The sequence below is a fragment of the Canis lupus genome, chromosome 10 (assembly GCF_011100685.1).
Source record: "Canis lupus familiaris isolate Mischka breed German Shepherd chromosome 10, alternate assembly UU_Cfam_GSD_1.0, whole genome shotgun sequence".
NCBI lineage: Eukaryota > Metazoa > Chordata > Mammalia > Carnivora > Canidae > Canis > Canis lupus.
This window is the reverse complement of record NC_049231.1, coordinates 11,585,589-11,609,101: the sequence shown is the minus strand read 5'-3', so window position 1 is coordinate 11,609,101 and position 23,513 is coordinate 11,585,589. Positions and strand designations below refer to the sequence as shown.

The following is a 23,513-nucleotide window of genomic DNA, read 5'->3' as shown; positions in this document are numbered from 1 at the left end:
CAGGAGAGAGGTCTCTATTGTCCCAACCCCCTACACATCCCCAGGCCACAAGAATACCAACTGCCAGATGGGATAACCTAGGAACTTACTCCATCACCAGGTCAGGGAGTCTTTGCAATTACTGCTCTGTGGGATTTGATGATTGCTACGAACTAGAGCCTGTTGTTTTCTTCCTATTCTTCCTTTTTTCAAATAGATTTAAAGTATATAGGTATATTGGCTACCCTATTCCTGCTCCAAAATTTATAACAGGAAGATTGGAGGACAGATCACTTGTCTTTTAGTTTATAGGCTACCAGACCATGAGGAATTATATATGGACATTATAAATAGGACTGAGAATTACCCAGATATTGTGAACTCTGAGCTGGATGCAGAAAGAGGGAGAGCATGGGGAGGGGCAGAGGGAAATGGAGAGAAGCAGGCTCTGCCCTGAGCGTGGAGCCTGACATGGGCCCAATGCGGGGCTCCATCTCGTGACTCTGAGATCATGACCTGAGCCGAAATCAAGAATTGGAGACTTACCCAACCACCGAGCCCCCCACATGCCCCATCTGGGTCTCACTCCTTTAAGAGTGAGACCCACTCTTTTCTCTTTTCCTTTTCGCTGTTCAAAATGTGATGACATTGAGCCTCCTGGGACCCTGGAAACCAAAAGAACACCATATTGATGGATAGCAGAGCAATAAGATGGAAGGAACTTGGGCCCCAGACACTATGGGGTGATATGTCAGATTTTTACATGAAAGAGAGATACTCTTTCACCTGTAGAGCCAGTATTATTTTCCATCTCTGTTTGTGTGGCTTAACTATAGCTTAACTTTCACAAACGGGAAAGGTACCCCTAGAAAGTTTCTAATGAAACATATCAAACATATGCAAAAGCAGAAAGAACAGTATAATAATGTCATGCATACTCACCTTTGGCTTCAGCAACTACCGTTTCATGTTATTTCATCTCCACCTGCACGTCCTCCTCTCTCCACTATAGGACTTGGAAGCAAATCCCAAATGTCATATAATTTCTTCTGTAACTATTTTAGTATGTATCTCTAAAAGATAAGGATTATTTTTTTTAAAAATAAGAGTTTGAAATGTTTTTAAGCAAAACAAATGTAGATATCCAGTTGAGTTGAACATATCTCTTTAACATTCAAGAGAAAGTTCCTGGCCTGAAGGTACTGCTCTGAGAGGCAACTCTTATGTGGAAGCTATTTAAGGCCTTGACAGCAGATGAGATAACCCAGGGAGAGTGGTCAGCTGAGTCGAAAAGAAAATTTATATCAGTTTAGGATGACCAAAATTTTCTTTCTCTGGCATCAAGTAGTATGAGGAGTAATGGAAGACAGGGTAAATACACATTGTAGGAAGTTTTTATGGACATTGTTTCCATTATCCCCAAAGCCAGTTCTCATCTTGTTCTTTTTCTCAGCTCTAATCTCATTTTCTAGAAACGTTGTTTGTTCAGGGTTGGCCATGTATTTTAGTCATAGCTGACGAGACCCAAGGAATGTTTGCTGAGACTTCTAGGAAAGCCTCTCATTCTTCAGGAACTACTTGCATCTGCCAGGATGCTGTAGTGTGATGGAATGTGCTGGAACCGCTGCAGTCATTTTGTTATCATGAGAGGATTCTAGAACTACCCCAGGGCCCTGGCGTAGAGACAGAATGAAGTGAACACTGACTGGAGATGTGGAGAGAAACCCAGTCCTTAGTGACATGGTTTGAACTGCAGCTTCAAACTTCTTCAAGCCAGCCTTGCTCTGGACCTCTGGGTTACATGAGTTATGAGCTAATTTGCTTTCGCTGTTTAAATCATTTACGTCAGTTAATGTTTAAATAAAAAAAAATAAATGTTTAAAATATTTTAAATCATTTATATCATTTTCTGGCACTCGCAATACAAAGCAATCTGTTAAAAGTAGGTCATGTGGTCGATGTTTTTGAAGACATTGAGGAACCCCAGTGCTGGTCATGTCAGTTTTACCTGAGCAGGTGATATATTTGCATAAGAAAAGTAAATAGATGCTGTCCTCCCCTTAATATATTTCCTTGGTATTCACTAGCAGTAAACAAATATTGCTTTTGGACAGATTGGTAGATTTTCTGCAAGCTTCTCTTGCAGCTTCTACAGGTACTGGCCAGTTGGCCATGGGGGAAGGTGGGGAGTGGATGGTGCTGAGGTGGGGTGGTGGTGATGGTGGTGCTTAAAGCAAATGTGGAACCCTCTGCTGTGGAGGAATGTGTTCTAGGCTGAGAAATGCAGTGAGCTGCCTATAAAATATGCTTTGGTTATGAGGTAGACCTGGTTATTCTCTGCAGAAGCACGGCATGGAGGTCTTCCTGTAAGACTTAGTGTACACAATCAGGTGGACAGGAGAATGTAAAACATTGTCTTTTCAAACCATATCCTTCACAGCAGCAGCCATGCTGGTATGAATGATTCTCACAGGTAGATATTTCTTTGACAAAACTCTAGATGGAGGGAGGGTAGATGATGTTAACGGAGGCCCAGAGCAGGATAAAATGTACCATATTGACGAGGGATGTCTTCAACCTTCAGGTTTTGTGTTGAAGTCATGGGATCATTATCCCCTAAATGTGGTTTCATTCTGCAGCTGTCTTTTCAAGCAATCATTAAGCCAAGAGTGCTCAGTGGCCAATGATACGGACAATTACTAATGTCACCCCTAAATGATTTTTTCATATGTGGAAGGGGAAATCTTTTTTCCATTTTCCATTCTGCTGAAAAAAAAAAAAAATGGCAGCCACGAAGACTCTTTGCCAGGAAGAGCACTCACGCTTTTTGACAAGCAATTTGGCTGGGAAATTAGCTGAAGTTACATAGCTCTTATTAAGTAAATGGAAGACAGCATATGAATATTTCAAAAAAGCAAATTTGAACCTGTTTAAATTTAGTTCAGAGTACTACAGTTTGTTCAAACTCCATAGATGAGGGCTTATAGAAAAACAGGCTTATTTTCATTTTTTAAGTACCCAGAACTGGAAGTTTCATGAAGCCAGAAGGAATTTATCATTTAATTATAAAATATTTATAAATATTTGCATTAGCAAACCAAGCATCTTCTTTGGAATCTAGATTTTAGAGTAATGGAATTAGTAGCCACACTTGCCAATGTTGGGATAGGGAGAGGCAGCTCTCCTAGAGGGCAAAATATCCCAAGAGGTGGGAAGGCTCCTGGACACAAGAGTACAGAGCCCCCTGCTGGCTAGGAAGGATAGAGACCAAAATAAATAAATAATTCCCGTAAAGCTGTCAGAAAGAATGAGGGGTCAACAAATGAAGGTTTAAGGCTGACAAGGTGGATCAGATTTATTGCCATCCTTGGCCCGAGAAGCCGAGAATTTGCCAAGGTGGAGGATCTTAGTGTGTCTTGAGAGACAGGTGTAAACGTTTACCCAACTGGTGCAAAGATAGATGACCGGAGTAGGCGTCAGAGAATCTGCCAGAAGTGCAACTAGCAGCCGAGTCACAAACCAGAGTTACAAGTGTTGATCTCGGAGAGGATAAATGAATCGGTTAGTGTAAAAGTGGCCACCAGGGTCTGAGGGGCCAACCATTTCTCCAGAGCTGGAAGGAGTTTTTGAGATGGTGGTGTCCTCAAGTTTCTGGCCAGGTACTTAAAGGTGAATATTCATTTATTTACCTTCCCAAACCCTTTCCTTCCTCCCCTCAGCCCCTGGACTTATTTACCAAAAGAGCTTAGGAGCTCTGGCTTTATGATGATGACTAATGGAACCTCTAAGAGGTCACTATTTCAAATTGTTGCTTTCTACTACTGGGCCCCAAATTTCTTTCTTTTTTTTTTAATAAAATAATTTTTTATTGGTGTTCAATTTACCAACATACAGAATAACACCCAGTGCTCATCCTGTCAAGTGTCCCCCTCAGTGCCCGTCACCCACTCACCCCCACCCCCCGCCCTCCTCCCCTTCCACCACCCCTAGTTTGTTTCCCAGAGTTAGGAGTCTTTATGTTCTGTCTCCCTTTCTGACACTTCCCACACATTTCTTCTCCCTTCCCTTATATTCCCTTTCACTATTATTTATATTCCCCAAATGAATGAGAATATACACTGTTTGTCCTTCTCCGATTGACTTACTTCACTCAGCATAATACCCTCCAGGTCCATCCACTTCGAAGCAAATGGTGGGTATTTGTCGTTTCTAATGGCTGAGGAATATTCCATTGTATACATAAACCACATCTTCTTTATCCATTCATCTTTCGATGGACACCGAGGCTCCTTCCACAGTTTTGGGCCCCAAATTTCTGAATCCCTTAGGCACTCTAGTTCCCTGAAGTCAAGGACTGTAGTTTTTGTTTGTTTGTTTGTTGTTTTAATCATTTCAGGGGCACCTGGGTGCACAGTTGGTTAAGTGACCAACTCTCCGTTTCAGCTCAGGTCATGATCTCAAGGTCTTGGGGTTGAGTCCCATGTAGGGCTCTGTGCTCAGTGCTCAGCACAAAGTCGGCTTGGAACTCTCTCTCCCTCTGCCCCTTCCTGCTGCTCTCTCTCTCTCTCTCTTTTTTTTTTTTCCCTCTCTCTCTCAAATAAATAAATCTTAAAAATTTTTTTTTAATTAAAAATCTTTTCAGTTCTGACCCTCCCTAATACAATGCCTGGCTCATAGTCGATGCTTGATCCATATTTGTGAAGTAAATGGATGAATCATTAAGCCAGACCGGTGGGAGGTTTATAATTTGGTGATGTCTCAGAAGAGTAATTTACTTATATATTCATTTACTCCTCGCTTTATTTCTATTATGTCTTGTTCTACAGGGATTTGAAAAAGCTTGTAAGAATACATACGATCAAATAGAAAAATATAAATAATAGATAAAGCCAGGATCATTAGAAACACGCATTAGGCAAAGACAAGTCAGTGGAGTAGAATGAGTTATGCAAGCAATAGGGCTCCGCGTAATTATCTGAGCCACAGATTCACAGATCTGAGTTTTCTGCTGAAGAAAAATGAAGGCCAAAAATGATTCTCTTGACTACAAAGGCAGAACATTCTAGTTTCTCAAGCTTTTCCGGGAACTTAGCTCTAAAATAAATTTCTGGAATGGAGGATTATGTCTGAGACATTGAGTGAGGTAGTAAATGGTGTCCTCAATGATATTCTTATAGCAAACCTATAAGACCTTTTTAAAGTTGTGTTTTATAGCGCGAAAACTTCGTCTTGTCCTGTAGCACAACTCCCAGAAGTAATTTTATAGGAGACCAGGAAAACATGGTTTAAGATGAAACTTTCTAAAATTTTAGCTAAATAATAATAATAAACATCTGGGAAACCCAGAGGATTGCAAGCCCTTCAAACACTTCAAGCCCATTGAGATTGCCTCTCTGAACCAGACCTTTCATAAGGGTTGGGAGCCAATTACTGGAATTTGTATCTTCTCTCAAGGTCTGAAAGGTCCTTGTTCATTTAGAGGAGCAACATATACCATTGTTACTGGATGAGATTTTTTCCAAGCTTTTATGACAATGGAGGCATCTAACCAAAACCTTCGGGACAGATAGCTAGCTACCCTCTGTTCTGGTTGTCTATTGCTGCCTAGCAAACTATCTTCAAACTTAGTGGCTTAGAACAACAATGGCCATTATTATCATCTTTCGTGGTTATAGGGATGGACCGGGCTCAACTAGGCAGTTCTTGCACAGCTTTCCTCATGCAGTTATAGACAGTGACTGGTGCTGGAATGATCTGAAGACCTGCTCACTCACATGTCTGGTACCAGGTTAAGAAGGTTTGATCAGCTGAGGGCTGGAACAGCTAGCTCCTTGGGCAACTCTAGTTGTCTAGTAGTCTCAGTACATGTTTTCCCCTGCAGCATGGGTTCAGGATAGCTGGACTTCTTACACAAGGAAGAGGGAGAGAGAGAGAGAGAGAGAGAGAGAGAGAGAGACAGAGAGAACCAGATGGAAGTCATATTATCCTTTTTGGACCTAGCCTTGGAGGTCGGTCATGCAACATTCTACAACATTCTACAACATTCTATTCATTGAGGCATGCACAAAAATCTGGCCAGTTTCAAAAAGAGGGGAAATAAACCTCCAGGAGACATTGATAGGGAAGTGACAGGGTTCGGAAGAGCATGTGGGACCAGAAATATTGTTGCAACCATTTTTATAAAATGCAATCTGCCAACCCTTCTCATTTCAAAGGTCCACCTAGGGAGTACCTATAACCAAGACAGGATTTTTCTTAAGGACCACATTCTGAGCCTTCAATAAATGAATCAAGTTGAGTCTTTCAAGTTTTTGTTTTTGTTTTTTTTTAAATCATAGAATGTAGACAAAGTGACCTAGCATGGAAGATTTTCAAAGAAGCTTTTACCAATCACTCACCACAGACATAGAAAAACTGCATAATGCTCCCATGGCAAGCCCAGTTTTGAACATGAAAGTCATTCCTAGTTCAAGTCTCCAGATGACCCAATGGTTTCCTATCAATCAAAGAGCAGTTAAAAGGAAAGTGTGGGGAAGGGAGTCCTGCTTTAGGCTCTTCAATATAGTTATCTGGTTTTCTAGGAGCTAGATCTATCTGAAGTCAGATAATGAATCTTGCTAAGATGTTAAAATGCAGCTTTTGTCTAAGAACCAATAACTAGGAATTTTCTTTTTTTTTTTTTAAGATTTTATTTATTTATTCACGATAGACACACACACACAGAGGCAGAAACATAAGGCAGAGGGAGGAGAAGCAGGCTCCATGCAGGGAGCCCGAAGTGGGACTCGATCCCAGAATTCTGGGATCATGCCCTGAGCCAAAGGCAGACGTTCAACCCCTGAGCCCCCCAGGTGCCCCAATAACTAGGAATTAATACTGTGTTTAGGAAGCTTTACCTAGAGTAAAAGAGTAAAGGCAGAAGAGAGGTAAGTTAAAAACAAACAGGAAAAATCAACTCTATAATTCATTTATTTAAGTTTTAAAGCCATACCCATTTAATTTCAAGAACCTGAGGTCACTAATAGTCTGTTATATATATATAATATATACATATAATTCAAGTATAATTAACATATGGTATTATATTTCATTCAGGTATACAATATAATGATTCAATAATTCTATACATTATTCAGTGCCCATCATAGTGAGTGTACTCTTAATCCCCTTTACCTATTATTTTTGATAATTCTTTCCAATAAGTAATAGTAGAGTATTTTTGCTTGCAACTCCATTGAATCTTGTGTAAAGTATCAATCCAGAAATCCTTAGTCTGACATATTTTACGGAAGAAATAGGCATAAAGTTTAAATGGAATGTTTAACAAACAGATGGCTCTATATTTTGGAGGAAGTAATTTAGAACAGGCTTTGCATAATTTTGATAGCAGAAAGTCTTTACCTGCTGCTTTATTTAAATTAAGCCTTCCAGCCAAACGGAATACATGAGATGTTCCTGGGTACCAACCTTAGAAACTGTAAATTTCAATGTAGTCTTAGGATGATACTAGCAGGAAGAAAGGGAGGCCTCCCAGTTATCAACTGAGATTTGTGCATATTTGTGCTGACCATAAATAATTATGTCTCTAGATCTTTCCTCTTTATTGTTTCTGATAGTAAAAACCCAGGCCTCCCACAATGTTCATGAGATTGAGTTTTAGGAACTGGTTTAAATGTGAAGAAAATCCATCTGATCCTTTTACATTCCTTTTATACACCACTGCACCAACCCAAGTAACAATAAGAGGAATAGTAACTAGAATTCTGACCTCCCAGAACTCTAACTCCACCAGCCTCCTGGATGGATGTCCTAAGAGGGTGCTCCTGAAACCTTCCTTCTTTGGAAGCTCAGCAGGATTGCACTTGAGGTATTATTGTAGGAAGAGCAGGAACCTCTGTTCTCAGACCACTAAGAGCACCAATCCTAAGTGCATATCTTGGTGAATTATTGCACACACATACACCTGTGTCACCACCACACAGATCAAGATGTAGAAAATGCCCAGCACCTCAAAAGATTCCCTCTTACTTCTTCCCAGTTTGTACCCCAAACCATGGGGAGATAATCACTATTCTCATTTCTATCATTATCAACTAGTTTTGACTGTTCTTAAACTTTGTATGAGTTTCTTTACTTTCTCCTTTACTTAAAGAATACAGTCTGTATCCTCTTAAATTTGACTTCTTTCACTCAGTTTAATATTTATGAGATTCTTCGTGTTGTTTCATATACTAGTAGTCTGTTCTCTTTTTTTTAAATCGCTGTGTAGTATTTTTTTTTTTTATTTTATTTCACGCACACGCCACAACGTATTCATCTATTCTTCTGTTGATTGGCAGTGAGTTGCTTCCACTTTGGCTAACACAAAGCTGTGATGGACATTCTTATGCACCTTCTTTGTGGGCATAGGTACTCATTTCTCTTGAGTAAATTTCTAGAACTGAATTGCTGTCATAGGGTTGGCAGTGTTTAGCTTTAGCAGAAACTGTCAAGTTGGCTTAGGAAGTAGTTATAACATTTTACACTCCCACCAGCAATGTAAAGAATCTCAGTTCTTCCTTATATTTGCCATTACTTGGCACTGTAAATTCTCTTAACCTAGTCCTTTTGGTTGGTGTCTGGTGGTATTTCATTATGGTTTTAGATTTACACTTTTAAAAAGTATTTTATTTATTTTTAGAGAGAGAGAAAGTGTGAGGGGGAGGAGGGAGTCGGGGGGAGGGGCAGAGGAGAGGGAGAGAGAGAATCTTTTTTTTTTTAAGATATTAATTATTTGAGAGATAGAGAGCATGAGCAGGGAGGAGGGGCAGAGGGAGAGGGAGAAGCAGACTCTCCATTGAGCAGGGAGCCCAAAACGGGGCTCCTTCCCAGGACCCTGGGATCATGACCTGAGCTGAAGGCAGACACTTAACCGACTGAGCCACCCGGGTGCCCCTTAAATTTACATTTTCCTAATGATTAATATTGCTGAGCACTTTTGCATATGCATATTGGATGTTTGGTTATCTTATTTTGTGAAATGCCTGTTGGAGTCGTATGTCGACTTTTAGTTAGGTTGTTCATTTTTTTCTTTTCTCTTTCTTTGTTTTATTTTGGGAGGGTGGTGGGCAGAGGGAGAGAGTCTTTTTTTTTAATTTTTATTTATTATTTATGATAGGCACACAGTGAGAGAGAGAGAGAGGCGGAGACACAGGCAGAGGGAGAAGCAGGCTCCATGCACCGGGAGCCTGACGTGGGATTTGATCCTGGGTCTCCAGGATCGCGCCCTGGGCCAAAGGCAGGTGCTAAACCGCTGCGCCACCCAGGGATCCCAGAGGGAGAGAGTCTTAAACAAGCTCCACACACCTGTGCAGATCCCAACACAGGGCTCCATCTTACAATCCTGAGATCATGACCTGAACCAAAATCAAGAGTCAGGCGCTTAACTGCCTGAGCCACCCAGGCACCTCTCCTTTTTTTTTTTTTTTTTCTTCTTATTGCTTTGTAGGAGGTATTTACATATTCTGAACATAAGTCTCTTGTTAGAAATGTGTTGTAAATATCTTCTCTCAGTGTAGGGCTTGTCTTTTTATTCTTTCAATGGCATCTTTTTAAAATTTTTTTTAAATTATTTTTTAATGGCATCTTTTAATGAAATGCAATTTATCAAGTTTTTTCCTTTATAATCATGCCTTTTGAGTCCTGGCTAAGAAATCTGTGCTTATCCCTATGTCATGGTATCAGTTGAGTTTCAAGCAAAGCAGTAGAACCACTGGGGATATATATTAAGCACTTTATTGTAAGGAATTGTCTCAAGTGCTATGGGGACTTTCCAGGTAAGTTCAAAATCCATAGAACGTGAAGCTGTATGTATTTTTCTCCTTCATCAGGGAAGTCTGAGCTCTGCTTTGAAGGCCTTCCACCGACTGAATCAGGTCCGTCCACGTGATCTAGGATATCTCCTTTACTTAAAGCCAACTGATTTTGAACTTTAATCACATCTATAAAATGCCACTATCTAGATTAGTGTCTGATTCAATGACTGGGGACTACAGGTTAGTCAAGTTGACACAAGATCATTGTAGTCGTTAACATATTTTTCTGTGTTTTCTTCTAGAAGTTTTATTGCTTTATCTTTTTATTTAGTTCGACAATCCACCTTAGAGTGATTTTTGTGCATGGTGTGAAACAGGGGTCAAAGCCAAGTGGGGGGCAGCCCCAGTGGCCCAGTGGTTTAGCACTGCCTTCGGCCCAGGGCATGATCCTGGAGACCCGGAATCGAGTCTCACATCGGGCCCCCTGCATGGAGCCTGCTTCTCTCTCTGCCTGTGTCTCTGCCCCTCTCTCTCTCTGTGTCTCTCATGAATAAATAAATAAATAAATAAATAAATAAATAAATAAATAAATAAATAAATTTATTAAAAAAAAACAAAGCCAAGTGGGGTATAGTTATGGGGCAGAGTGTGCTAAGGGAAGATGTGCCCCAGCCCCACGAGATGAATTACAGATTGATTCAATCCAGTCATGGTAATCTATTCATTCAGCAAATATTTTTTGAGCCCTTAAATTTACCAAACATATCCTCAGTTCTGAGATGCAACAATGAACAAAACGAGTAAAGTCCCCGCTGTTGTGAAATTTTCCTTTGCAAGTAATTGATTAGAAATTCAGTACGTGACCCCATTCTAGGCAGTGGTGCCTGAAGAGACATATGCTGTAGACATCTGGGAAAAGTGCTGCTTCTTGATAAAAGGGAGGCTTTCAAAGAAAAACTCTGCCGTGCACATGGGAGCATGTGATAGTTGGTATTTCGGCAGTCTTACCCCGAGAATGACAGAGAAGCCAACCCAGAGCCCTGACATCATCAAGCTCCTTTAGGATCCAGTTCTGGAACAGCCCATCTCCAGGTCTCTGATGTGACATAATCACATTTTCTTATTGTTTAAGCCGCACTTGGGCATTTTACCACTCGTAGCTGTAGATACATGTACTTCTCGGAGTGGCCCTGCAGCTCTCCAACACTTGCGCTATACCTCACCTTGGTTCCTTTCATTGTCCAGCTCTAGCCTTCATTTCACCTTCCACCTTAGATGTTTACACTAGATCTTCTCTGGCTCCCTTTCTAACTTGCTTTGGCCTTTAATGAAGAAAATTGATCCCTTCCGCTGAGGTCACTCTGCCCCAGTTTCACCCCAAAACTATATCCATCTTAATTTCCCTGCCACAACCCTCTTGTTTTTCTAGTTTGACTTCCATCTCTCCAACCCTACATACACCAAGCCCCAGCTGCAGAGGTAGACACTTGATTATGGTTATGCTCTGTTTGATCTATGGTTGGTTCCTTTTTTAATGCAAAGCCACGCAAAATAAGATGCCGTGGGGGGGCCTGGGTGGCTCAGTCAGTTGAGCATCTGGCTCTTGGTTTCTGCTCAGGTCATGGTCTCAGGGTTGTAGGACTGAGCCCTGCCTCAGGCTCTGTGCTCAGCGAGGAGTTTGCTTCCCTCTCTCCCTCTGCTCCTCCTCACCCTCCCATGTATGTGTGTGTGTGTGTTTATGTGTGTGTGAGCACACGTGCATGCATGCTCTCTCTCTCTCTCTCTAATAAATAATTAAATCTTTAAAAAGTATGATGCTATGGAGGAGCAGAAACTAAAAGCCTTGCCCAGAAGCCAGACTTCAGAGACTGAAGTCGACATCCAGCAGAGTTGAGAGAACATGCTGTCCCAGAAAGACCGAGAACAGCTGCTCCACGATTTCCGGTCACCATAAGGCCCCACTGTGCTTCCTGCATGGAGTTCCTTGGAAGTCCCTTGAATTCTCATAATGAAACTCTTTCCTTAAGCCACCTTGAAAGGGTTTCTGTGTCTTGCGAACAAATCGCCTGGACGGTGGCTCTCGCAGTCCCCAAAGGGGCCTTATTCTGTCAAGAGGACAAGGCCTGCTGTGAGAGCAGGTCACCAAGTGTCTGGGGGAAGCCTGGAGCTGGTGCGGAGGCTTCCAGGCTGCACCAGCAATACCCTCTACAGATTCTCTAAAATAGAGAACACATCCTCCCCTGTCCTTCCTCAGGATTGGTTCTTCAATTCCCAGTTTCCTTTCTTTTCTTTTTCTTCTTTTTTTAAAGATTTTTTCCCTTTTATTAGAGAGAGAGGGCCCGAGAGCATGAGCAGGGGGAGAGGCAGACAGAGGCGCAGAGGGAGAAGCAGACTCCTCGCTGAGCATGGAGTCCGATATGGGGCTCGATCCCAGGACCCTGGGGTCATGACCTGAGCCCCAGGCACACGCTTAACTGACTGAGCCACCCAGGCACCCCTGGAGTTCCCTTTCTTGAGAGGCCAGGAGAAGCATCTGTTTTAATCATCTGTCTTAATCTGGGTCGTTCTTGCCCAAAGCAGAGCCTTGGATCCGGACTTGAGTTCAGTTAGTCTATTTGGACTGTGACTCGAGGAAGCAGGAATGAGGAGCAAGCAGAGAGTGTCACAGGCCAGGAGGACAGGTCCGTATGTGGCTCAGTACTGGGCTGGCTACCACCAAATGACAGGGGCTCAACTGCAGTGGAGACTTTTTGAAAATCCATGTGATACGTGCCTTAGAACCCACCCACTCAGCCCCCATTGACTGAGGATTGTGCCCACAGTGGTCATTCCTCGTACTTTTGGGCTACTCTGCACAGGGCTGAAGGAACTCTGGTGGCTTCTGAAAAACCCCAGAAGCAGAAGAGCTGAGAGTTATAGGGCACTTGATGTGGGTCACTGCAGTGAGCATGGAACTGTTCAACGTCAGCTGAAATCAAAAGTGGGCTGAGGAGCTGGGCCCGAGCATCTTCTACATCCTCTCTGGGGGGAAGGCTTTTATCTGAGAATCAGTAGACCAAATTATGGGTGCCCAGAAGCAGGAAGCCTAGAAGTAAGTATAGTTATCTTCTGTGACAGAGCTGATACCTGCTAACCAGAAATCCACATTCTCTTCTTCCTGGATGCTCTGCTGGCCCATATTTCCCAGCCTCCCTTGCAGTTAGGTGTGGCCAACTGGCTGAGTTCCAACCAACAGAATGTGAGCAGAAGTAAGGTGTACACTACCAAGCCTGGCCCATAAATATCCTCCCAGGCATATGTCTCCACGTTCTTTTCCCTTCTGTTGGCTTGATGTTGATCCTCAGGTGACCTTAGAAACCATATGTTACAGACAGCAGAGGCGGGCCGGGTCCCTGGATGACTGTGTGCAACACGCCACCTCTCCCTCCCTCTCCTCCCATTCATTCCTCCAGCCCCACCTCACTCCCCTGGAACTGCGTTGCTCTGAGATAAGCTTCTATGATGTTGGGCCGTTATACATGCGGGGGTTAATTTATGGTAGCAGCTAGCTTACCTTAACTAGTAGACCTACCACAACACCTTACCATTCTCTGGGCTCAGAAATTATTCTCCAGGTGTCTCTGAACTACAGTATTGATGAAAAACTTAAAAATTTAGAAAGATAATTATAAAACTGATACATACACAGGTACAAATATTAAGCAGTACAAGAGAGTCTAAAATCATAGTAAAGGGCACCTGGGTGTCTTGGTTAAGCATCTGCCTTTGGCTCAGGTCATGATCTCGGGGTCCTGGGATCGAGCCTCGAATTGGGCTCTCCACTCAGCGGTGAGTCTGCTTCCTTCCCCTTTTTTAAAAAAAGATTTTATTTATTTATTCATGACAAACACAGAGAGAGAGAGAGAGAGAGAGAGGCAGAGACACAGGCAGAGGGAGAAGCAAGCTCCATGCAGGGAGCCTGACATGGGACTCAATCCCTCGTCTCCAGGATCAGGCCCTGGGCTGAAGGCGGTGCTAAACCACTGAGCCACCCGGGTTGCCTGCTTCTCCCTTTCCTTCTCCCTCTTGCTCAAATTAATGAATAAATTCTTTTAAAAAAAATAAAATCAAAGTAAAAGCTCTTATCTTCCCTCTTGCCCCATTCCCAGCCCTACTCCATTAGATGACCACTTTTAACTATTCTTCCCTTTATTTTCCTGATTGTTACTTCTATATAATCTCCTATTTGTAGTTTTACCAGTGTTAAAAAAAATATTTAGTGGCGTTCCACTGTGAAAGATGAATAGTTACCAAAGTTGTTTCTTTAACCCAGGAATATGAAAGAGCTCCAGGCGGAAGAAATAATGTGGTGCCAGAAAGACCCCACATTGGCTTTGATTATATGAAGGAGAAGCAGCATGGTGACGCAGGACAAAAACAAACTTTGAATTCAGATTTGCGTGGAGTTTAGCTTCTACTCTTTATTTGCAAGATCGGGAGTTTGTGAAATGAAATGATGCATCTGCAGGTGTTGTTCTGGGTTCATCCTTAAATATTTTCGGAGTTTTCACACACTACTACGTTCTGTGGTAGGTGCCAGTTCATCTTAGTGTCCACTCTTAAGACCAAGCTGTTCTGGAGGGTAACCCGCCTGAAGTGCTTGACACTTAGATTACTAGAAATAGATGCCTGGTCCCTGAATCAACAATTCCATTTGTTTCAATCAACAAGTCAGCACATCTTGCTCCAGCCGAGAGAGGGCAGTAAGAGACACAGAGTGCATTTGCCTTTCTAGCAAGGGACGTTGCTTAGCAACCACATCAAAGTAGGATTTCAATGGTTGTCAGCCTATCAATGTTGGCCAGAGCCCAGAAGTGTATAAAATCATCCTTCTCAAATGATATATCCACCAAAAATGACTTCAAGAAAACACCCACCAGCTTTCTTGAAACATCAAATAAAAGCTTCACATTTACATCAAAAATAAAATAACATAATAAACATAATAATAATATTACGTATTCATTTAGAAATAATCAGTCTGCATGTAATAATAATAAAATAATATAATAACATTACATATTCATTTAGAAATAATCAATCTACATATTTAGATACATTGGTCAACTGTTAGGTATCAGCCATGAGAAGATTATGGTCCTGTTTCTACAGGGTCCCTTTATGGAGAAAATAGCTCCTTTTCTGTTCTCTATACTATACCCAAAGTGATTCTTGTGCTTATTCATGTTACTAAACAAATGACATCATCTAAAATCTGCCACAGAGGTCAGTGAATCTCTTCTCCTTCAGTGTGTTTAAATATTCTACTATGGATTTTTTTTTTTTAGATTGTAAAAATAACAAACTCCTAACTGACTACTCGGTAATGGGAATTTGTAGGAATCCTTAAATTACGTAAATAAATCATGGAGGGAGTCTGTCTTGGACCGGATGTGCTACTGTGGATGGACAGATAAACGTCAGGCTTTCCGACGTGGAAAAATAAGTCACTTTTTCCGTTGCTACTTGATCTTAGAATTTAATACATTTTGATTAATTCCAACTTCAAGTGGGAGGATAATACAGGGGAGTGGGTGTACGAGAAGAAGGAAGATGAGGATATGCTTCAATATCATACTTGAATTTCTTTGTCAGTAGTTGGGAGCCTCATCTTACATGGGCATCAGTTGCCAGAACAATAAAACATCTGACACACAGATGAATTTCAATTTTATTTTATTTAGTTTTTTTGAATTTCAGTTTTTTTTTAATTTTTATTTATTTATGATAGTCACACAGAGAGAGAGAGAGAGAGAGAGAGGCAGAGACATAGGCAGAAGGAGAAGCAGGCTCCATGCACCGGGAGCCCGACGTGGGATTCGATCCCGGGTCTCCAGGATCGCGCCCTGGGCCAAAGGCAGGTGCCAAACCGCTGCGCCACCCAGGGATCCCCAGAATTTCAGTTTTAAAATAAAAATAATTAATATATATTTTAAACATTCTATATAATAATAAAAACTAATGTTTATTGGAAATTTTCTTAGGTAAATGCACAATTCATTTTCTTTCAATTTTTCTACATGTATCACTAGACTCTTTCTTGAGAATTCTCACTGACCCTATGGGTTTGCATACTTCAGTAAAAAAGGAAAACATCATCCTTCGAATATTCAGTTTAAGTATTCAGTTTGGTATAAGTGTTAGAAAAGTTGCCTTTTTAAAGTAAAACTTGTCAGGGGGCACCTGGATGGCTCAGTCAGTTAAGAAACAGACTCTTGGGACGCCTGGGTGGCTCAGTGGTTGAGCACCTGCCCCTGGCTCAGGGTGTGATCCTGGGGTCCCGGGATCGAGTCCCACATTAGGCTCCCTGCCTGGAGCCTGCTTCTCCCTCTGCCTACATCTCTGCCTCTCTCTCTCTCTCTGTGTGTCTTTCACGAATAAATAAAATCTTAAAAAAAAAAAAAAAAAGAATTGGACTCTTGGTCTGCTTAAGACTTTCTCTCTGCCCCTGCCTCTCTCTCTCTCCCTCTCTCTCTCTCAAATAAATAAATAAATTTTAAAAGATTTTATCTATTCACGAAAGACACACAGAGAGAGGCAGAGACACAGGCAGAGGGAAAAGCAGGCTCCCTGCGGGACTTGATCCCAGGACCCCAGGGTCATGCCCTGAGCAGGAGGCAGATGTTCAATCACTGAGTCACCCAGGTACCCTAAATAAATAAATCTCTAGAGTAAAACTCATTAGGAGGTAACAGACAGGACTCTGTGTTAGATAGACTGCTCTCCTACTTCAGCTCTACTACGGACTGTCCATTTGACCACAGGTGAATTATTTAGCCTCTCTTTGACTTAGTTTCCTCATCTGAAGCATACAGATAATGATAAAATGCCCAACTCATGGGGTTGTAGTTGGAACATGGTAAGTGCTGAGTAAATACTAAAGTTTTTTTGTTTGTTTTGTTTTGTTTTTAGTGTCAGAAATTATTTTTGAGTAAATAATAAATGTTGCCTGTTGTCATCGCTACCTTGGGCCATAACTTCAGCAAATATCAGTTATTTCAGCAAAAAAACAGTTCTTTTTTCCCCATTACTACTTGCTTTGGGAAACCTAGGACTGTCCGTATTCTGATGCTTGTTCTTACTCTAAAAAGAATTTTACAGCATCTGTCATAATTATGGCCTTTGATAAGGACAATCAGTGTAGACTGGAGGCCAGGACCAGAATGTAAGCAGATTCACAGTTAAGCCTGCAAGTCTGAACAGAGGACCCAGGGCAGGACACATGTGTTCAAGACTGAATTTGGAACATTGGCTTACACGGGAGAAGAGGGTAAAAAGGATGGGAGGGGAGAGAGAAGTATGGAAATACCATTTGTTTATACTGAATCTAGAATCCCAGGTATCTAGGACTCAAGACAGGTAATCAGTGGGACTTAAATAACCAATACCTGGAAGGTCTTTATTTACAGCTGGCATTCAAGATAATCGTCAGCTGATATTAGTGGGGATTTAGAGGCAGGAAATCCAGACTCTGCAGAGAACGAGGTGCCAGAAGGAATTTAGTTTGGGGGAAACTGGGGAAAGAAGGAACTGTGTAAAGAACTTGGGAAGATACAAAGATGTACTTCGAGGGAATGAGTTAAGATTCTCTTGGGTGGGACCACTCCTGTGTGTATGGCCCAACTTGAGTTACTTGGTGTCAGTGAGTCCGCACCATTCTGGTGGCCCAATTTCACATGATTGCGAGGGGGAAAGATGCCTGCTGGCCAGGGCCATATGTTTACTATCTGTAAACGTGGGACTGTGGAACTGGAGCCATTCATAGGCTTCCAAGGTGACTCCAAAGGTACAGATACCAGAGCTCTTCCAGGCACCTGGTCAACTCCTCTGGTTGAGGGCTTTGGAGGGGGGGTATAGTGTTGGAAAGTGCCCCAAATTATAGAAATGGGGACTGAGATCCACACAAATCCTGGTCTAGCCTTGGGTCCCATGAAACGGATGGGGACTAGAAAATTTGAGGAAGGTGGTGCTGCGAAGAAAGAGGAAGTGTGGGGCCCAGCTTTAGGGCTCTGCTTGCGCAGGTGCAAGGGTGATACTTAACTTAGGTCAGAGTGGAGTCAACAGCACCTGTATATTAACTTATTTTGTTAGAGTACCTGTCTGGGGGAAGGGACTGGTCTAGAGAAGGGATGACCCCAGTTATAGCAGTTAAACACTCGTAGCTATGACAGTTAAGCATGTTAGTTCTTAGGAGTGGCAACTGACCTTGACCAGTGGTTCTCGATGCTGGCACCCAGTAAAATTAACTGAGAAACTTTAAAACAGAACAACCTGTGCATACGTGTGAACGCACATGCACAAGTGCTTCGGCTCTCAGACCAATTAAATCAGACTCTAAGGGGGTGAGGGACTGATATCATGGTTTAAAAAAAATCTTCCCAGGTAGTTCATTGTCCAGCCAGCACCTGGGAGCCCCAGCTGTAGATGTGCCTCACCCATCACCCATTTCTCCGGTGACGGCATTCTTTATTGCCACTTGATCCCTGAGAATTCACTCGGTAGTTTCTTTCTTTCTTTTTTTTTTTTTAAAGATTTTATTTATTTATTCATGATAGTCACACAGAGAGAGAGAGGGGCAGAGACACAGGCAGAGGGAGAAGCAGGCTCTATGCACTGGGAGCCTGACGTGGGATTCCATCCCGGGTCTCCAGGATCGCGCCCTGGGCCAAAGGCAGGCGCCAAACCGCTGCGCCACCCAGGGATCCCCACTCGGTAGTTTCTGAGCACAGCTAACTGCTCTCTCCAGCCAAGTCCGGATTTTCTCCTATGAGGGAACCCTCATTATCCTTGACTTCTATCAGCCACAGATACTGTAGGTCTTAGCTCCCTCCTTCCCAAAACTCCAGGTGCTTCCCCAAACTGCTTTCTGTTACCTGGTGTTTCTGTTTTGCATCCACTCTGTTGCACATCTTTATTCAGTCCGTATTGAGCTGTAATCCTCAGTATTCTTGGAATCAGACAAGTGCATTGTTTGACTCTGAGGCCCTTCAATCTCACCCATTTGCTAAGAATACTCTGCGAGCTCTACTTATTTTTTAACTGTAAAGTAAATAAAAAGTAATTGGTTTAGAGATTTTGGAGATGCCTTAGAATATCATAAACTAGAATGAAAACCATCACTATAAAAAAAAAATCTTATCCCTTTAAAATAACAACGAAAACCCTAGCAGAAGACTTATTATCAACTGTTTCTAAAAGCTTATGTATGAACTTAGGCAAATGTTCCAAGTGTTCGTGGGTATTCCTCCTCAGGACAAGGGAAGTCTACTATAAGCAAAAAGATCTGGCTTATGTCCTTCCTTCCGTCAGTTAAGACCTCAGATGGCTTCCAGGTGCTTCTGCTGAAGGAAAGTAGATTAGCCCCACATGTCTGATTTTTATTAGCTGCTTCATTAGGAGCAACTATTTTATAAAATCCTTTACAAAATACCCATATCCCAGCTTTCAAAGTTTTCTCCTAAAGATGCTAGCCTGGGAAGCCAACAGCACTCATGTGCGGCCTTCCTGTGATATTTGTAAAAAGTCACTCAGAGAAGCTGACAAGATCTTAATAGTATTTTTTTATGTGTAAAATATCTTTATATCCTTTATGTCTTAGAGTCTGATGTCAACTTGGTAAGGTCGTAAAGCATGTATGTCTAGTCCCATTTCCTTCTTTTTTTTTTTAAATTTCAAACTCTCATTTATTATTGTACAACTCAATCTTTTTTTAAGATTTTATTTGAGAGAGAGAGAGAGAGAGAGAGAGAGACCAGGGGGAGGGGAGGCAGATTCCCTACTGAACACAGACCCAGACTCGAGGCTGGATCCCACGACCCTGAGATCATGACCCAATGGGAAGGCAGATGCTTAACCAACTGAGCCACCCGGGCATCCCAACCACTCAATCTTAAAGAAAAAAAAAAAAAAAAAAAAAAAGGCAGCTCCAAGGATAAGTCTTCTATCATTTTTTTAAAAAGGAAACTGTTTCTTTTAACTTTACATCTACCCCACACTTCATTTTCAAAACCTGTCACTTAACTGTCTTGGTCATGGACATTTCCTAGATGAGATTTTATATTTTGTTCCCATAGCTTGAGGCTATCAGGAAAACCATGTTTTCCTTTTTTTTTTTTTTTTTTTTTTTAATTTTACTTACCCATTCCTGAGAGACCCAGAGACCCAGGCAGAGGGAGAAGCAGGCTCCACGCAGGGAGCCCGGGTCCCCAGGATCATGCCCTGGGCTGAAGGTAGCACTAAACCGCTGAGCCACCGGGGCTGCCCCATGCTTTCCTTTATTGAAGGGGTCTGGCCTTGCTGATGTTCACGTATCCCTTCCAATAGTCTTCATCCATATCTTTCCTTCTGGAGGCATTTCTTCTGGTTCACTCTCTTCATCTTCATTAGAAGCTGATGCTACTGACAGGGTTTTTGGAGCAAGAGTTGGAACAGTTTCCTTAGGCCGACTTGATGCAAGTTTGATGGCCATGGCTGAGGCTTTGTTGCGTGACTACCTATGACAGATCCAAACTTGGAGATCTTTGTAGGCTTTCTTGGGCGGTCTGCAGCTTCCTCTTCAGCAGATCACCTCTCAGCACTGCAACTGGAACTTTCCCCTCTATTACTCTGGGGGCTCCGGCTCAATGCGGCTTCTCAGGCTTCTCCTCTCCCACGATTTTATGCACCGTGGCCTCCCCCGCAGCCACACCAAGCTCCATTTCCTTTTTCTGTTTTACAACTGAAGGACTGCGATTCAGATGGTTTGCATGGCTCTGTGGAAAACATATGAGTCAGAATCAGGACTCAATTCCAGGATGCTGGGATTCACGCATCTGGTGCCTCCCCACTACTGAACTGTGGAGATGTCATTCCTCCACATTACCAAGTACTGTATTAGTCTGGGTTCTCCAGAGAGAAACAGAACCAACAGGAGATTATATATATGATTTGTTATAAGGAATTGGGTCATGTGGTTATGGAGGCTGAGAGGTCCCTAGATGGCAGCTGGCAAGCTCAAGATCCAGGAGAGCCAATGGTGCAGCTCTAGCCTGAATCCAAAGGCCTGAGAAGACAGGAGGTTGATGGTACCAGTTCACCTCTGAAGTCAGGAGAAGACCAACAGCCCAGCCTGAAGACAGTCAGGAAGAGGATAAATTCTTCCTTGTTTTGGCCTTCTGTTCTATTCAGGCCCTCAACAGAGTGGATAAGACACACTCCCACTGGGGAGGGCAAGTTGCTTCGCTCATTCTACCAATTCAGATGTGAATCTCATCCAGAAACACCCTCACAGACATACCCAGAATAATATTTAACCAGACTATCTGGGCAGCCCAGTCAAGCTGACACATTCAATTAACCATCACAAGTACGCACTTAATTGTGTGTACGTCTCCGTGCTAGACATTCCTGGAACTGTCCCCTTGTGTCACTGCCTGGAAGTCAGAAACCCAACTTGCCCTTCTGGATCTCACCTAAACTGGTGCTGGTGGACAAGTCATTTCATCTCTCTCTATGATTCTCAGTTTTCTCAACTGTAAAATAACAGGGGTTAAGATTTAGAGCACTTTTTAGGGTACTTACTGCTTGAAAATGGTGTTTCTGTGATTCTATAATTTAATTCTAGGAAAGATTTTGAAACTGATTTGACTTTTGTTTCATTCAAAGCTGTGTTCTGGGTCCCACAAAAGCATGTGTGTTGAAGGTACTTACTCATCAAGTAAAATCAACATGAAGGTGATAATACTGTATCTGTCACAGGATTTTTTTTTTCCATTGGTGCCTGTGATTCTTGGTCACACCACTCTGAAGAATGAAGAGGTAGACAGACGAGTGGTGGGCAGTGAAGCAAGGTTTATTGAATGACAGCAAGGTGATAGCACAAAGCTCCCAGGGAGGGAGGGGACCCTGAGAGGGTTGCCACTGGGGTTTCTATATGATTAGCACACAAAAAATTCTGGTATGACTTAGGGTGAAGCATAGCCTACAGGTGCCCTTATCAAAGAGAATGGGAGATCAATGAGTCAGGCTTCCCCTAAAGAAGCAATTAGGACTTAGGCTGGGTTTAAAGAACAAAGCAAAAGAAAACAAAAACATGGGAACAATTTGGATAAACAGAGGCAAGGGAGGAGGACTTTCCAGGCTGGAGAAAACCCAGGCAAGGCTAAGCCAGGATCATTTGTATGAGAGTGAATGGACCAGGCAGCCATGTTTGGAATGGAGAGTGCCAACAGAAAAAGGCAAAATAAAAATAGTATTTGGGGAAGGTATCATCCGACAGCAATGGGAGGATGGATTGAAGGGTTCTCGGAAACTAGCTACCTCTTACTGAGTGCCTACTATGTGCCAGGCTCTGTGATCGAATTTTATATATGTTATCTGAAACCTTTGCAACAGTCTACAAAGTAGGCTTCCTTATCTCTTCATTTTACAGATAAGGACACTCAAGATCAAAGAGATTAAGAAAGAGTCCAAGGCAATCCAGCTGAGAGGAGGCTCAGTAAAAATCCCAACCCAGCCTGAGTTGACTCCATAACCCCTTTCTCCACATCCCACACTGCCTCTCCCCAAACCAGCAATGTTGCCAGTTTCAACAAATCAACCAAAGTGTGACCATTTGCTGGGCCTGCCACTGTGGCAGCTGGCTGCCGGACAATTGATGACCTTGCCTGGCAGGTGCTATGAATGTTTAACTCAGCCAGAAACTCGGTGGTCCGTCTTGGGGACAGACTCTGATCCAGCGTGTGGCCGGCGATGTGACTGAGGGCAGAGAAGGCCACCAGACTGGTAAGTGCCCTCCTTGCTGACTCCCGAAGGCAAACTACAGAGGCAGGCCCCTTGAAGAGCTGCCGTAACCACAAGCCAGAGGGCAGCCCCTTATTTGTGCCCAACGTGGAAAAATTGTTAGTCACGCACCAGTCATTTCAGGAACACCTGCACGTTCCTGGCCTTTGAGCACAAATTGAAGACCGACTTTGAATTCAGACATTGAAGTTATTCACATGGACTGCTCTACAATCTACAGAAGTGAGAGGGAGAGCCAGAAGTAGAAGCTATAGGTTATGATCCCCGCGTGTCTTTTGTTAGTTCCCTGAAGAAATCAGAAGGGAGATAGTACGTGTGGTGGGGGAGGCAGAGATCCCAGGGGTGCACAACAATATCCAATTATTTTATAAAGATAAATCGTGACATCAATCTTAGCTCAAAAATACCTTCCTGGCTTTCCTCTCTTTCAAAAATAGAGATTCCGGGCAGCCTGGGGAAGCTCAGCGGCTTAGAGCCGCCTTTGGCCTAGGGCGTGATCCTAGAGACCCAGGATCGAGTCCCGCGTCGGGGTCCCTGCAGGGAACCTGCTTCTCCCTCTGCCTGTGTCTCTGCCTCTCTCTTTGTGTGTCTCTCATGAATGAATAAATAAAATCTTAAAAAAATAATAAAAAATAAAAAGAGATTCCGTACCTCGTGACCCACATCATTGATGCACTTCAACCCAGACATAACCAGTCTGATGACATCACTGCTGCACACCCCGCTAGCTTCTCTACTGAGACCTTCCAAGGTGTTAATCGCCATTGCGAATTAATCATTATTCTGAGTCAGACTCTTCCTCTCCTCCTGAAGCTTGTGGTTATTAACTTTGCTTGAATTGGTTAATGCGCCATCAGTACAAATTATCATTCCACAAATTATCATTCCACAGTACCACACGCGCAATTGTTGTTATTATGC

General features: G+C 42.6%; 1 long non-coding RNA gene across 3 annotated transcripts in view; it reads left to right on the top strand.

Moving 5' to 3' along the window:
- Positions 1 to 23,172, top strand: part of LOC102153150 — a 34,440-nt gene extending 11,268 nt beyond the window's left edge. The window contains exons 3-4 of one of the 3 annotated variants that reach the window (XR_005365393.1): positions 22,222 to 22,574; positions 23,030 to 23,172. This is a non-coding gene — a long non-coding RNA (uncharacterized LOC102153150). Of the gene's footprint in view, positions 1 to 14,085; positions 14,735 to 22,221; positions 23,007 to 23,029 lie in introns of those variants that run through there. The other 2 variants (XR_005365392.1, XR_005365391.1) reach the window with 2 other exon arrangements.
- The last annotated feature ends 341 nt before the right edge of the window (positions 23,173 to 23,513 follow it).